The following is a 16,400-nucleotide window of genomic DNA, read 5'->3' as shown; positions in this document are numbered from 1 at the left end:
GTAGCTTTGCGTGGCCTCATAAATATGAATGGGTGGTTAGCCCAGCTGGAGCATCACAAAAAAGGATGCTACTGAAGTGCAAGGCTCACATAAATATGCCCCTAAGTGATTTGCTTAGAATCAGAGCATGTTGATCTGACCCGGAGACTCGATAAAAATAAATGCCACTTGGGCTTGTCACAAGTTTATGGGAGACGGGCCCTATATTTAAGTAACAAATATTGCCCCCTGGGCCCCATGGGTGGGGAGCCCAAAATATATTAAAAATGAATGCCCCCTGTGTGGCTGACCTGGGGGGGGGGGGGGGGGGGCATTCGATTTTATCAAATTTTGGACCTGCCGGCCATGGGACATGTGGTGGGCCCAGGGGAAATATTTTTTTATTAAATCTAGGGCCCATCGCCCATGGGGCACGTGGCAGGTTTAGGGGGGCATTTATGTTATGCAGAATAGCAATATGAAGTGCTGCACAATTTCCATTTTTGTGGCGTAAAATTTTCAAATCCATGCTTCAATATCCTGGGGGAGTCTGATTAAACACTGATGTTGTTGCCATCTCAAAATTAGATACCCCCACCAGGTGATTGACTGTCATTAGAGCAGGTACTGACAGTAAAGTGTTGGCGTCAAGAACCAGAAACCACCGTCTCAAATTAAGCACTGGCTAACCTCAAATATGCAGATGCAGCCATGTTTTAAAGTAAAGTGTCAAAGCTGCATCGATGTATGTGATATAATCATTCTCTCTGACAGATTATTAACCCTAGGTCATGGTGCATTAATAAGCAAGGCGTGCTTCCCCGCTGCAAAATAATTGTCATTTGGTTTTGCATTGTTTCTGAGACAGGCTCAACAGATACATTGCAAGACTCTTGTTTAGAAATGAACATAATGAAAATGTCTGTAGGCCCCAGTCTTGAGTAGGCTGCAAGTTCTGGTCGTTCTGCAAATATTCAGAGAGCTCTGCGGAAATTAAGCCAATGAAATTCGAATTCACTGCCATAATGATCACTATCCCTCTGTTTTACACCAAAGGCACTAAGGCCTCTACCTCAGAGTAAATACCGATCCTGGCCAAACTACTGCTGTATGCGCCTGTCTTGGTATTGCAACATGCACACCGGTACATTTTTCAAAGACCAAACACTGCTCTAAGTGGAAAGGCAAATAACGCTTATGTACCTTGTGTGCACCTGGGAATGGGAGATAAAGTGCGCAAATAGTGCGCTATACTGTATTCTGAAGTACGATAAGGGTAATTGAGCTGCAATGGCACGTGGTAAATACCAAACTGTCTACAATCCGTATTTATCACGTGCCCCACCATGCAATTTGGAGGTCTCTTTGGATCTGGTCCTAAGCCTACAGAGTAAAACACGCTAAAATAATCACTAGTGGGCCCTGCGAGTGGGATGAGGTAAAAGTGAACTACTTATGCACAAACATGTCATGCAGAGAGCCCATATATCTGGCAGGGAAGTTAGATTGTGGTCCAAGCAATGAATGCCTCAGCCAGGGCCGGCTATAGGGAGTTGCGACCAGTGCCACCGCACTGGGCTCTGGGCTCTGAGGCGGTTGGGGGGAGCACCTGTTGCAGAGTTCCTTCTGTGGCACCAAGCTCGAAGGGGAGGGCGGTTCTGTGTTTTGAAATTTCTTCTTTGTTTATAAGCACCTGCTGCAGAGTTCTTTGTGTGTCCAGCAATTTTCAGGTAACAATGATTAATGTACACGGTGGAATGAGATCAAGTTTGTCTAGTGGCAGTTTTGACTCTAAATAAAGTGGTGCAGAGTGTTAATGTGCCTGCTGTAAAGGACATGCACAGTACCATGCAAATCACAGAACTGGCATCAATGAGCTGGTGGAAACTGCAACTTATAGGTTATAATGACTTTTTCCACAGTCGTCAATTGTCCTAATATTGCTAAAAACGGGTAGTTTCAGTGAAAAGACATTCTTAATAGTAAAGCCATCCCCAACCACTGGGTTACGTTTTAAATCCTGAGTTTGAGCTTTTCCAGACAAAAGACTCTTAAAATATGGTGCCGACGAGTATGCATGACGTGATTACTACACCTTGTAGTCCACTTTGTTGTATGTAACATTTCCTATACACCTATTTACACACATACGATCCATTGTTTCTGTATAATATCTGAGATGTAAAATGCTCTGACACTATGCAGTGGTATGAGTAACACTATAAAACAAATGAAAAACATGTGAGAGAGGTGCTAGGGGGCAATGAGCATGTTTCCGTAAACACGGGGAGCCAGAGGTATATAAGGGACAATGGGTACAAGTATTTGTAAAGGAACAAAAGGTCCCTTAGTATAAAATCAAAACTAAATACTAAACATAGAAGATAAATAAGTTATATGTCAACAACATTTCAAAATGAAAAATACAGGTATTTATTCAATCACATAACCCACAAAAACGAAAGAAAAAGTTAGTTGGGAACAACAAGGAAATTGAAAAGTTATTTTATCACTCAGACATTTTTGCAGTGACTGTAAAAATAATGAACAAATTCTGTCACAATTGCTGAAGTACCAATACCATCCATTTATAGACCCAAGACATTTGTGATAGTCATGGTACTGTATGTTGATGACGGTTTGATCCCACTTTTAGATATGGGGATCATCGGGAATTAATTTTGTATGCCTGAGACTAAAAAATGCCTGTAGGAAAAAGGAAAAGAAAGGAGACAAGGATGAACAAACAAGCATTTACAATGCAATAGGTCTCGCATTTGTTGGAGTTGGAAAAAATGGCACTGTAAATGGCAATGTTTTTTATTTGTTTTTTTCTTTGCAGTGGAGCAATTCTTTAAAGAAAGAAAATGCGCACTATACCATATTATATGCTTTTATAGCAACTGTACAGTAAAGCAATAGCTATGTTAACATAAACAGTGTGAAATTATGAAAACAAATACAAACCAGATCTAAATCAAAACATAAATAAAAGGAATTGTCATTTATAGTGTCAATAGCTCAAACGAGTAAACCTATTGCATTGCAAATGCTTGTTTTTTTAACTATGGGAATTACAGGAAATTAAAGAGAAGAACTTTTTATTTAAAAAGTTGTTAAGAAAAATACAATTTACTCTTCATCACCAAATTTGCTTGTAGAGCCCCAAGAGATACAGTGGAGCAGATCTGCCACAAGGTATAATAACACATGCATTTGCAATGCAATTGGTCTCCTATTAGTGAAAGTTGGAGCTAATGGTGTTCTAAATGACAACGTCTTTTTTTTATGGAGTGGCTGTATGTAGTGTGGAGTTTATATGGATTGATTGAAATTGTTTGTTGTGGAATTGTGTGGGGTGGAATAGTGTGTGTGTATTTGTGTAGTGGAATTATGTGGATAGTAATTATGTGGTATTAAATTAACTGGAATTATGTAGAATGGGATTGAGTGATATGGAGTGTAAATATGTGTATTGGTATGTTGTCTTATGGCGTGGTATGTAGTGGAATTTAATTATGTGGTGAGCTGTTGAATTGTGTGACATGTTGAATTTTGAGGTGTGGATTGGATGCATGTGTTGTGTAAGTGTGTTGATTTGAATGATGTGGTTTGTTGTTGAATTATGTGGTGCAGAATGGAAATGTGTGGAGCTGAATTGTGTGGCGTGGAACTGTGTGGTATTTTGAGTTAAATTATGCTGATGGGAATTATGTGGCATGGCATAGATTGTATTTGTATGGATGGTTGCTATGTGGCATAGTAGTTTTCTGTGGGATGTATTTATCTGGTATTTAGTAGAGTGTAATTAGGTGACAAACATGAATGTGCACGTATGTGCAAAGGCTATATTGAATGTATTTTATTATCCGTTATAAATAACAGTAAAAACAGCTGCAGGAGGACTGTCAATATTATATGTGTTTGCAGAGCCTGTTTTAGCCTTAGTAAGTTGTTGGATGCAAAGTTACCTGACTGAAACAGCCACATTTCCCAAAAATAAACAAAGATCCTGGAGATGCTGTCAAACAGAGTACTTAAATGAAGGGTTTCAGGTGATATTACAATTTGAATGCAGCACTTCAAACTATCCCCTGCCCATGACTTGGAAAAGAAATAACTTTTTAAACATAATTTAGGTGGTGAATGCAGATTTAATGAATACATCTTCAGCAGCATTTCAAATGTTTAAAAATGCAAACTAGGTTTCTTGAAATAGGATTAGAACCCAGACATACTAAGTGCACAGTATTCTAAATACAAAGTGTGCTGGGTTTATGACACGGCCCTGGTAACGTTACATGTGAAGTTTAATGGCCCACTGAAGGAGGGTGGAGTAGCAGAGGCAGCAATGAATCTCGGCAGGGAGGGATCTCATTTATGGAAAGAAGCAACCTAACAAAGTAAAGAGACACCGCTCGGCAGGCGGTCATGTGAGAAAATAGCTGTTGTGTGTGAAAAGTGTGGCACAGCAGAAAGAGTACAGAGGAGCAGGACAGCATGTCAGGTCTGTTATTTGGGGAAAGTGCATGGAGCAGAGATGCACACTGGCGAGACAGCCATAAAAGCACAGATGAGGAGGAATGAGCAGCAGTAGGGAGGCAGCTGAAACAGCCCTGCCGCACCGCATCGGGGTAGAACTAACGCCAATTAAGTCGTTTCCCCCTCATCCTAGTACAAAAATGAGAACATTGAGCAATAAATGTTACATGCTATAAATACATGAATAGTTCGCTAAACACAAAACATGTACAACAAAAAGCACCCATAAATGTGGCCTGAAAATAAAGTGCCTGTTGCGTTTCAAAATTGGAATGTACCTAAAAGAAAGCACTGCTTTGTTAATTTGCACAAGCACAGTGGCACACAATAATGGGTGCAGACTGCAAATAAAGAGGTGCTGCGTGGTGAAATTTTGAAGAGTGCTTCACGTTTGCAATTTACCTCGAGGCAAACGCTTTCAAGGAATTGGAACCGCTGCAGTAGTGGGGCCAAGGTGCCCTCAGTTAGCCTCTGTCAGGGGCATACATGGGTGCACCATTAAAGACCCCGGCTGCGGGGTGGCAGGGGGGCAGCGAGGGTCGGCAGCCTGCCGCTGACGAGCTCCCTGGAGTTAAAGTGCAGCAGCAGTAACCGGAAAAGTGTGAGGAGGAGCGGCTACTTGCACAGGCACACAAGAGGCTTTTCGTGCATCTGGGGCACGGAGCGACGCTGAGGAGACGGCCCAAGTAGTAGGAGATTGAAAAGAAATAGCACAGCAGGACGCCCATGCACAGCATTTCGCTCGACTCCTCTAAGTAAAAAACATTATTACATAATAAAGTGCTGTTAAACCCCTCGACCGGCCGTGCTCGGAAAGTAAAAACATTGGCAAATAAAGTGCTGTGAAGCGCTGCGACCGGCCGTAAAGCTGGCGGAGGAGGCGAGGCTGGGCTTGGGTAATGCAGGGATAAGGGGCAGCAGAGGTTACAGGAGCCTGGACTGCCCCCGAACGCCACTCCTCGAATGCACGTTACCTCCCTGTCTCATCGGTATGTCCTGCCTCTCACACCAACATGCCCCTCTTTCTTCAAGTTGCCAGTAGTTCGTCGTGGTTCCTCCGCGGGCGCCGACGCTCGTCCCCAACTCCCCGGGTTTCCGCGGTGGAAAAGAAAACAAAACTTAAGAAGCTCACGCGCGACGCGCGTGACCAAATCCTAAAGCGCGCGTCGTAATCCCACTCTGCCATGCTGTTTGAATGCTGCGCGTGGTGCGCGTGGCCAGCTCCTGTCTCCAATCCTTGTCAGGTCTCGGCGGCTGAACTGATCACTATAGTTCTCTGGCGAGAACGCGCCTCGCGCTTTTCTAGCCGAGACCTAAAAAGGAGGGTGGAAAGACTTGGGAGAAACGGGAATACAAAAGATTTTTAATAATAAAACTAGCCAATTTGGAAGATGGTGCCCTCTCATCTCATGCATGTATGTGGTTTAGTGTTGTGCATCATACTATTGACACAGTGCCACACGGAGCATGCTGAAAAAATTGTTTTTCTGGTGACGGATGTGTAAACTAAGTGATTTTTAGCAAGGTGTGAGAAAACTGCTTAATAGTTTATAGCGAGAGATAAGTGCATCAAAAATTGGACTGACCAACATCATTATCATTTGGGGTGAAGAATTCCTGAGACAGGTGGTGATAAATCGATCATAGGAAACTAAGGAGAATGAAATGAAATGTCAATAAGGAGGGGCACTAACAAATGGCAAGGGAAATCAAAAAATAACAACCTGCCACAACCCTAATCTTGCAAAGAGCCGCCGCTTACCAAGGAATTGGGTAGTTTTGACATTAACTGCACAAAATCGGGCTTAGGGGCACCAGTTGATTGTTGTAGTGAGGTTATCTGTGAAGAAGGAGGTTTGTTGGGGCTGGGTACCAACAAAAAAATTGTTGTTCTGGATGCCACTAACTGGATGCCACGGCCCTGGCCACAGCTGTGCTGTCACAGTGTGACAGTATCTGTAGTCTGATATATATCCAAGACAAAGTTAGGGGACTAAGACAACAGCCGAATTTCTGTGTTTATTTGAGAAGGGAAAGAGTTTGCATTGGAACAACTTGGTTAATGTAGTCTACAGTGCAACCAGGGATTAGTCAAGCGAAATCATCACAAACAGGAAGAGGTTTTCTCGAGTCATTTTCATCTGATGAGAATTCTCTGGACAAGGTCCTCTACGTCTCATTATCAGCAACAGCCCTTCTCTCAGGCTCAAAGGAGGATCTAAACAAGTGTAAGACAGGTACCATCAAGTTCCATTTGTAGGTCTGCCTAGTGCCCTTTTTGGATGGTTGTCGTCATCAGGTTTCCAACCTTCAGATTAATCTATTTCATTGATGGACAAGAATATTTAGAAGAGGTGTCACTAAAACTATCAAAGCCTCAGTTCAAAACCCTCCACTGCTGCCTTTCAGGATTCTGCAAGCTCTTTTTTGAAATTCTGAAAGGGTGAGGCGGGGGCCTATATTTCCACAACCTCTCCACCAACAAGGAAATCCAGTCTGTAAGAAGGTAGTGGTGCTCAGTGATCACCCCTTATCAGTCGGCACACAGAGGATCTCACAATTAAAAATACATTGTTGGATTATTGTACCTGACATCCTTGGCATTGTTTCTCCCCAACATTTTCTCTTCCAGCCTCTTGTTTTTGCTGACTTAATTGTCCTATGGACCCTGGACACTTTACCACTGCTAGCAAGTGCTACAGTGCTTGTGCTATCGCCTTTAAACATGGTAACATTGGCTTATATCAAACTGGCACATCTCATTCACTTGTTAAGTCCCTAGTAAAGTGATGCTACGCGTACCCAGGGCTGTAAATTAAATTCTACTAGGGGGCCTGCATCACTGATTGTGCCATTCACTTAAGCATCCCTTTAAGCATGTCTCAGGCCTGCCACTGCAGCCTGTCTGCTCAGTTTTAAATGACCATTTCCACCTGGCAAATAAAACTTTTCTCAGGCCAAACCTTCCTTCTTAATCCCTCCGCTGCGCTGAACGTTCGTGCTGGTGCGGAACATTCTATTGCGCGGGCGGGGCTGGAACGTTCAGCGGACGTGCGCAGCACTACCGAGGTAGTGCACGCGACGTCCGCTGAACGTGGCTAGCACTGAAGGGGTTAATACAGTTAAGTCACCCCTAATATAGACCCTGAACAGCCACAGGGCAGGGTGCAGTGTATTAAAAAATTCGGACATGTACTTATCAAGTTTTACATGTCCTGGTAGTGTAAAACTCCTAATTTCATTTTTCACTACTGCAAGACCGATATCTCCCATGTGATAACATTGTGTTACCGTGCCACATTAAGTAAGTGATAACTTGAGAGCAAGTAGACAGGTCAAGTTTGATGTCTGTGGTTGGGAATTAAAACTCTCTTTAATAGTAAAGTCAGATTTAAGTCACAATTATGAAGGTGCTACTTTAAGAAAGGTATTAGAGAATTTGGGTAACCCAATAAACCCTTGTAGGCTTGGGCAGCATACAGTACAGGGTGAGGGTTGTCTACAAGGGATTTTGTTTGTTAACTGGTTCAGTTTATTTGCTAGCGTAAGTCATTGAGTTTGTTATAAACAATCTAACTCAAATGTGTCCATAGGACAACAGTGATATGTATTGATATTAATCACAAAGAGAAAAATCACAAAGAGAATAATCACAAAGAGAAAAAGCATACGGGAGATCCTATTTGTATGAAAATATATTATATTTTTTATATCAGAAATAAATTCAAGGGGAAACTTCAAGTAGTTAATCATAAGCAAGGTGTAATGAACAGATGTATAGAACAAATCAGCAAATCAGTTCATGACAAAACATCAGCTCCTATAAATGCAAAAAAGCAACTAAAACCAATGATGAACAAAAGTTGCTCTTAAGAACATAAATTTATTGGGAGATGATGAAGAGGTCGACGTTTCGGTCTTTGTTGCAGTTGTCTATAAGGCCATCATCAGGACAATTGTGTATTGCAGAGGAAGCCCCCTGTGTAGATACAATATAATTATATTATCGATAAGTCCTTTTATCAACTACACATGATGACAACTAAAACATCATATTAAAAATATTTCACCAAGTATAACCGTGTGCGTAACACTAAAGTAGTGTTACTTGACATTCTTCAAAATATTACATCAATCTTTAAAGATGTAAAAACCAATTGTACATCAAACAACAAACAAGTGAGTCACCACCAAAGCCCTTTATGCCATTAGAATAGGCACGAACTTACTTGGAGAATTGCGATGGAAGCGGAATTTCTAGATTCGTATGGCTTATGGGTGGAGATATGTAACTGCAGCAATCTGTCAGATGAAAGGCAAGATATTATATAAACTGCGTCGTGTAAGTGTCAGCTGACTTATAACCATGTCAGGAGACATCGTACCTACAGAATTCTTGAAGGCAGTATTAATTGATTCGGGCCAGCGATCCAGCAACAATGAGGGAAATCTCTTCAGGTAGAAGGCTCTTCAAGTAGAAGGTTATCCGTATTACTAGGAGCAAACCAAAAAATGACTGAAGGATTCTTTTGTAAATTATAAAAACAGTCAATTGATTGACAAGACTTGAGCAAGACTAATAAGTCATATTAAATCCAACCAACGTGGAAACCCGCGAACCTCGAGTAACACTCCAAACGGTGATCTCGTGGTCACTACTGCATAGGTTGGAGACAATATGGGCAGTATCAGATCTCTGTGAAGAGGTCTAATTACGGGGATCATTCCTGCTATTGTGGCCAAAAGAGGAGTATTAACTCTTTTATCTAGTCTATATAGGAGCGCTTGGAAAACTCGCGCTATGCAGTTTCAGTCTGTCTACAACCATGTCACTATTCAGGACGTCTAACGTGATTTATAGGCAAAATGCTAAACAGGTCACATTTGTTACACCGTGTAACACCTGCCAGGGATAGAACCACATCGGCATGTATTTTGTCAGCGTACGAAAGCAAATCTTCCTCGTAGCGCATGCCAGACAAGCATAGTGCCGCGGGCATAGTATAAATACATATATTACACGTGACAGATGCCGAAACTGATAGTGCTACATTATATTTAAAAATCGTCGAAATATTAAGCATTCTGACCATCCTCATCTATATTATTGCCAGCAAAGCCAATGCATAGACTAACAACTAAAGGGCAGCGCATGTTACAGTCTGCTGGGCAATGAAATGATACAAAGACGTAGGTGGGTAGGTTACTTACCTGTACGGCTTCAACAGCACACCGATAGCGATCCAGCAACCAGAAGCGTTTTCGGGATATGGAAGGCGGCGGGTTTCGGCCCTTCCTTTTGGAGTACCCTGCCCCGGAAGTCTTAGATTGAGCTGTGCTTTCTGGTGTATGCAAACCTCTGTGGCTCTTGGCATCCTTGAAGAGTCAGCGGCTCAGACGTCACGTGTTTTTTTACACACCCCGGTTCGAATCCATCCAGAGCATTCTGGATAATGTTTTATCCAGTGTAGAGCTTATGATCAGAACAGGAAAGCAGTGAACACATAATCCAGAGGTGATGGGCCTTCTTAAGGCCTTTGTACTTGCAAGGGTGCCTACTTTTGAGATCTTCTGATGTTCTGGAATTGTCCTTCAGTTAGCTTCCATGTATTGTGATGGACTGGGTTTTCTTTGTCAATATCTTCCTCATCCACTGGGTAGAAGATATATTTTTCACAGGTTGAGTTCTTATCGGTAAGAAACTACCAACTATGTACAAACACCTCCCACGATCATGTCCCCGACCTGAAACCAAAGATGCTACATTAGACCTGGAAGAAATGGGTGGGAAGTAGCCCGATTATCATACGTTACAGTTATATCCTGATTGTATTTATGTATGCTTCACAGCCTAGCTGTCTCCTAGCTGCTCAGCCAGAATGAGAGTTGGTATTGGAATGTTGGAGTGACTGTGATGTGTGGAATGCTTGGGTGCCTGTGTGGATGAGTGGTGACAATTGGAGATGGGCTGAGCAGCAGGCAGGCTGCTCCAGGTGGGGCTGGTGTATGACCAGAACAGGCTGGTGTAGTAGCTGAAGAGGATGGCATTTTAGGAAAATCATACTATTGGACATATGTACATATTTAATATCCAGCAACTAAGAAGTTAATAAAGTTATTCACGAATGACAACTCGGCTACATTTGGTAAGGCACAACAGTTAACTTTTCTGCAAATTTTGATGAATTCACAGTCTGCTTGTGAAAATTTAGCATATACTTAACACCATCTAAAAGGTAACACTATGCAAATAAATGTTCAAAAGCTCCATATCAAAACCATCAATGTTTTTAGACTTGTATTTTATGTTGCTGACGCTACTGTGCACCTCACAAGTGTTTTTTTGGCTTGACTCTTAAATATCAAGTTTGCTATAAACAGTGGTATCTTAAGGATTTTTGGGGTCCTAAGGTACACATATTTTGGGCCTCCTATTCGGAAGTTATTATCAATTTTCAGCTAATTCAAGCCCTCATGAAACCAAACAATACTGAAATATATGCTATATGTTGACCATATGCTAAACATTTAGAAACAGGGGCACACCAAGAGTGATATCTGATATTCTTCTTGCTTCTCTTCCCTGCCATAGGGAAGTAGAGGTATGTGGAGTGTAGAGCATGGGAACTCTATGGTCCCTCAAGGGCTCCCTAGTTTAGTGACGTAAGTGATTAGGTGTGGTTAATAAAATTCTTGACTCAATATGTCCAGCTACCAGTTAGACTCTGAGAAATAAAGACGTGTAATACCGAGTTCCGTGTGTGTTGAGTTGTACATTTACTTGCTACCGGGCTAAGGACGTTACAGTATGGAAGGTTTCAGAGTGAGGCAGAGAGAGTTAGAGAATATGAAATGTAGACAGAGTGAGCGGCGATGGGTTGCACTGATTGGTCATGTAATGAAGGGATGAGGGAGGTGATTCAGCCTAGCAGCTAGAGCCACCGATATTGGAACTGGAGAAGCTGGTTTGAGTCCTGGACTCGACGCAACACCCTGTGATTCTGGACAAATCACTTAAATTAATAATACAAAATAGTATAACATCTGGTTCTATTGCAAAGCTGTCTAATGCCCTAGGGTCAGGGTCGCACTCTAAAAAAACCTACAAAAAGTAAAAATGAATGAGGTATGTTAAAAAGATGGGTAAGTTATAGTGAGATAGATGCGGAGAGAGGTAAACAGTAGTGAGAGAAGTATAGAGAAATACAAGGTAGAGATAAAGTGGTGAGGTAGAGAAGCGGGCTAAATGAGGAGAGTTCTATAAACAGGTCAGAATGATGAGGCAGAGTGAAATTGAGTGTGGGTGAAGGATAGGCAGATGAGGAGGTGTTGAGAGAATAGAGGTGAAGTAGAAAGACAGATGAGGAAGAGATGGACAGTTTAGGTTGATACAGAGATGGAGTAATAGAGAAGCGCATGAAGTAGAGAGAGTTGTAAGGTGGAGATAAAGGTGAGGTAAAGAGATGTATAAAGTGAAAGGTAGATCGAAATAAAATGGTACAGAGGGTGAGTTGAAACGGGGAGGAAGAAAAAGAGAGGAGGTAATGATTGAGTAAATGTTAAAGAAAACGAGATAGTGAGAGCGGTGTATGGTAGTGAGAGAGTGAGGTAGAGGGAACAGAGATAGGAAGAATGAAGGGGTAGGGAGGTAATGTGGCAAACAAATGGCACTGATTACCACGTCTTGCTATTGAACCCCACGGTCCAAAGAAAATCAAAACATGGGCGCCTGGGTCCCTTAACCGTTGAGCCCCGCGATGCAAAGAGCAACGTAATTCATATGTGTTCTACATCTGCATAGCTCGAGGACATTGCTCAGCTGCTCCACTTTCGCTTTTGATCACTGCCAACACAGTGCCCTGCAGTACACTTCGTTTTCATATGCCATAGCGCCCTCTGCAGGCCAGATGCCAGAATGCTGTTTGTTTACCTTGTAAAGATCGGATTATGCACATTTCTGGCATCGATTTTTTTTTTATTTTTTATAAAGAAATTGTATTTCTTGCCGGTTAATGGTGCGTTCTCTTCAGGGAGATGCAAATTGTGCACGTTATTCGCCGTAAACATATTCGTAAAATATCATCAAATTATTGTAGCATCATGTAATTGTCGCGCGGGTGCCTACTGCCTATCATTTATCAAAGGTCCAACACGTAACAGCTGCAAGAGCCCTTCAGAGAGAAGTGCCCTCAGCTACTTTGTTGTGTGCTTCTTACTGAAAAAAGGTGTAGCAATATAAATTTGTCGCTAAACTTGTGTTAAAACCGCGTCTCTAAATCAGTAGCCTATTAAAGCGAGAGCATATTTAACTGCAGTCAATGAGATGCAAACCGTTGAATCAGGGACAATACTTTTAAGTGTTTTTACTATCCATGATTAGAACATTTGCTTTGGCAAATATATATCTGCAGAACTCGACACTAGAGGGCTGTGGCAATCTGATTTATCTGCTTATTTGAATATCCACAAGGGGAATGCCGATTATAGATGAAATCCATCTAAATGAGAATAATAAATGATAAGATTCAGGCGCATTTAGAGATTGTGGTGTTTTTAGACGGATGCTGGCTTTATTTTTACATTAAGTGTATACTTAGAGCACCTTGATTACGTTTGTTAGACGTATTTTATAGTGCCCATGTTTGTAATTCCTAGCCCCTTATGCTGGACTCTCACCCACGTTTATGTGGTTTGTTTGCCTGATCATCAAGTTCGCTCCTAGCCATATTCCTGGCAAGCATCTATAAATTTTTTTTTACTTTTTTTTTTTAAGCTTCTGTTGGGCGGTGAAATAATTAACCCACTTGGGTCAATCTAGGTAAAAATGTGTAATAGAATATAGTACTAATGTTACTAGATGTGTTTAATTACAATCTTCCTATCCCAGGATTAAAAACAGCAATCTACGCCGGTCATGATTGTAAAAAGCTTGGGCATCAAGATAGATGTGGACCTCTCTATGTCCAACCAAGTTGCATCTGTGACTGGTACATGCACTGGTCTGCTGAGACAGATGCGGAGACTTGCCCCTCTCCTCTCGACGGCAGCCCTACAGATGATAGTATCAGCCACCATCCTGTTCAGATTAGATTACGGGAACACCCTATATATCGGTTTACCGGAAAAACAAACCAACACATTACAGGTGACCATGAATGATGCAGCTAGGCTGATCTTCAGGCTCCCCAGAAGGGCACATGCGACCCCTCTCTTGTGCAAGCTTCATTGGCTCCTCATCAAGAAGAGGGCCAAATTCAAGGGCCTTTGTATTGCTCACAAAGCAATCTACGGCCCGGCCCGACCTACATTAAGAGCGCCTCTAAAACTATGTGCCAGGCCGTAAACTCCGGTCTGCCGAGAGCTGCCGGCTGGCAGTTCCCCGGTTTAATACAAAATCCAAGGGAGGCAGAGCCCTCTCTGTCCTGCTCCCGCAGCTCTGGAATAAACTACCCGATGTCCTCCGTAAGGAATGCACTCTCCTCTCTTTCAGGAAACGCCTTAAAACGCACCTGTTCAGGGAGGCGCTAGATTCCAGCTAAATCATCAGTTACGCATGCTCTTGGGAACTGCAGTTGCTTTTGGGTAGTAGACCCCTCTCTCAAAGCGCTAAGAGACCTGATGGTTATTATGCGCTAGAGAAGCAGTAGTTAAAATAACATAACTTTCCCATATCTGAGTGGGATCTGTGGGCATCTCCGGTAGTGTTCACCTTGTTTCATCATGGGGGATCACATGGAGCTGGCTGCACCTGCTAGAGCAGAATGCTTTGTGAACAAATGTGGCTTCCTTCGACACAGGCTTATCCGGGAATATGCAAATAGTGGCCTCAGTCTTCACGTTCTCACTATTCTTGACCACAAAGGTTGGATCTCGGTACCGAAATGTACCAAGAAGCATGTTGGGGTTTGTTAACTCACCTGTACATAACTTTCACATCTCTCTCCAAAGACTACTTTGTAAATGTGAAGAAAGGTTATCCCTAAATATGCCCATGTTCTCATAGTCCGTGTGACCACATTCACTACACAACTCCTCAGCTCTGCTCGCCACATCCCTTCAGCTACTTGCCTCCACTTAGGGTAAAATGATAATCGACCCACTCGCCAAGCAGTACCAATTCTCATCAGGAGTGAAAATACAATTTCATAACATTCACAGATCACTTTTATTTAGGCATGGAAGAATGTTCTGGCCATGGATTCTCAACATTATCTGTTAACCCTAGCAGCCACCCAATCAGTGAATGCCATGGGGCACAGTGCCAGGCTGACTATGCAGCAATGCCAAGTAAACCATTCTTCTAGCTGCATAAGCTTTCTCTTCCACCCCTGGGTAGCATTACGCCAGAAACACTGCAAACCTGGACAGCTGTACGGTCAAGCTCCTCACCCTTATACGGGAAGGTCTTGTTTGTTACACAGTCTAAAAGGGTATGTTCCTACAAGTGTAGGGACAATCTTGACACCCTGGGCCATAGTGTTTATACACAATTCGCAAAGAGTGAAATTGAGCATTGCAGCTTTCATGGTGTGAACTGCATCATTCCCTTTTGAGGTTCTGAATGCTTTGCGGCGCACCTTAATTGTCATCTGCTCCACATACTAACCACTGTGGGCCCTTGTGAACCCATGCCTCTCCCCAGAAAGTAGCAAGATGCCCACTTCTCCTGCAGGACCACCTTTTAAAAGGTCCCAGCACATGCCTGCCATTCACCTTCAGTTCCTTTAGTTTACTTCTTCCTCCTCCTCCTCTGTTCCCCTTGTTGACCCAAGGTCTGCTGCCAGGACCTTAGGGAAGTCCTACGCTCCACAAAACCTCTGGGCCTCACTGTGCATTCAAAGGCATGTGTGTGATCCTGCAGTTAGGGTACACTCCTTAAGGGAGTGAGGTAAGGCACACTTAATCTATTTAGCAACTTTGCTGCAGGAGCCCCCTCAACAACTTCAGCCATGATATTGCTGTCTCTGTTCTGCATCTTTTTTAAACTTTATATCTTGTTTTTCTGATGACCTGTATGTATTTTTTTCAAGCCCTTTATGTCATATTCAATTAAAGACACCCTGCTCCGGTATCCTAGTTCATTTGAATTCTTGTTTCTGTTTGTTGATTTCAGTCATCAAAGTGACCAATCGAAACAAGGTTAACTTGTAATCACAAACTCAACACTAGTGTTCCCTCTTGTCTCAGTCACACTGAAGGTGCCACTCTAGATCGCATATTAGTATCTACGGTTAACTGAGTTCTTCTTAAAAGCTATGTATGCTGCCCCGATCTCTGTTTTTAACTCTCTCTTAACTTTTTATCATCATTCACCCTACTCCGTTCCTCTGAGTTGTCGCGGAATAGCTGCATTGCTCTGTCATGATTTTGTTCTGTTCTCTCATCCACGGTCTCTTTAAAAAGCATCTTTGTCCTTCAGTCCGCTTCCGCCAACTGGGGTCCTCAAGATTAGAGTTCTCGCCTTTGGTCACTCGACATCTTGCCTTCAACTCTTTTGGGTTTGTTGTTAACTCTGTTCTCCCACTTTCTAAGCTTGTTGACAAAAAGACTCTCACAAGTGCACCACTAACATGGAGGGTTCCCCAAGTTTCGATTTCCCCTTTCCTCTCTTTAAAATTGATTTGGTTGCTCACCACCTCTTGCCCAGTGCTTGAAATCCGAGAGCATTTTGTTTTCTGTCACTTTCTTGTGCTGCCTGAATTTTCTTTCAGTGTTCCATCATTACTTTAATTAATTCTGCGTGTAACCTTGACTTATTCTTCTTTTGGCTTTCATGTAGCGCCCCAGAGTCTTCCTTTACAGTCAGTTTCCATATTCAACTGTTTAGAAGGAAATAAAATCATAATTACCCTATTCTTTAAAAAGCATGACGCAAAAGT

General features: G+C 42.4%; 1 protein-coding gene across 27 annotated transcripts in view; it reads left to right on the top strand.

Annotated features, from left to right (window-relative positions):
* Positions 1-16,400, top strand: part of ANK3 (ankyrin 3) — a 1,924,186-nt gene that overhangs the window by 1,345,035 nt on the left and 562,751 nt on the right. The gene's annotated exons all lie outside the window — the stretch shown is intronic.

This window comes from Lissotriton helveticus, chromosome 5_1 (assembly GCF_964261635.1).
Source record: "Lissotriton helveticus chromosome 5_1, aLisHel1.1, whole genome shotgun sequence".
In the NCBI taxonomy this organism is placed as follows: Eukaryota; Metazoa; Chordata; class Amphibia; order Caudata; family Salamandridae; genus Lissotriton; species Lissotriton helveticus.
The sequence above is the reverse complement of the archived record's forward strand: the minus strand, read 5'-3'. Positions and strand labels throughout refer to the sequence as shown.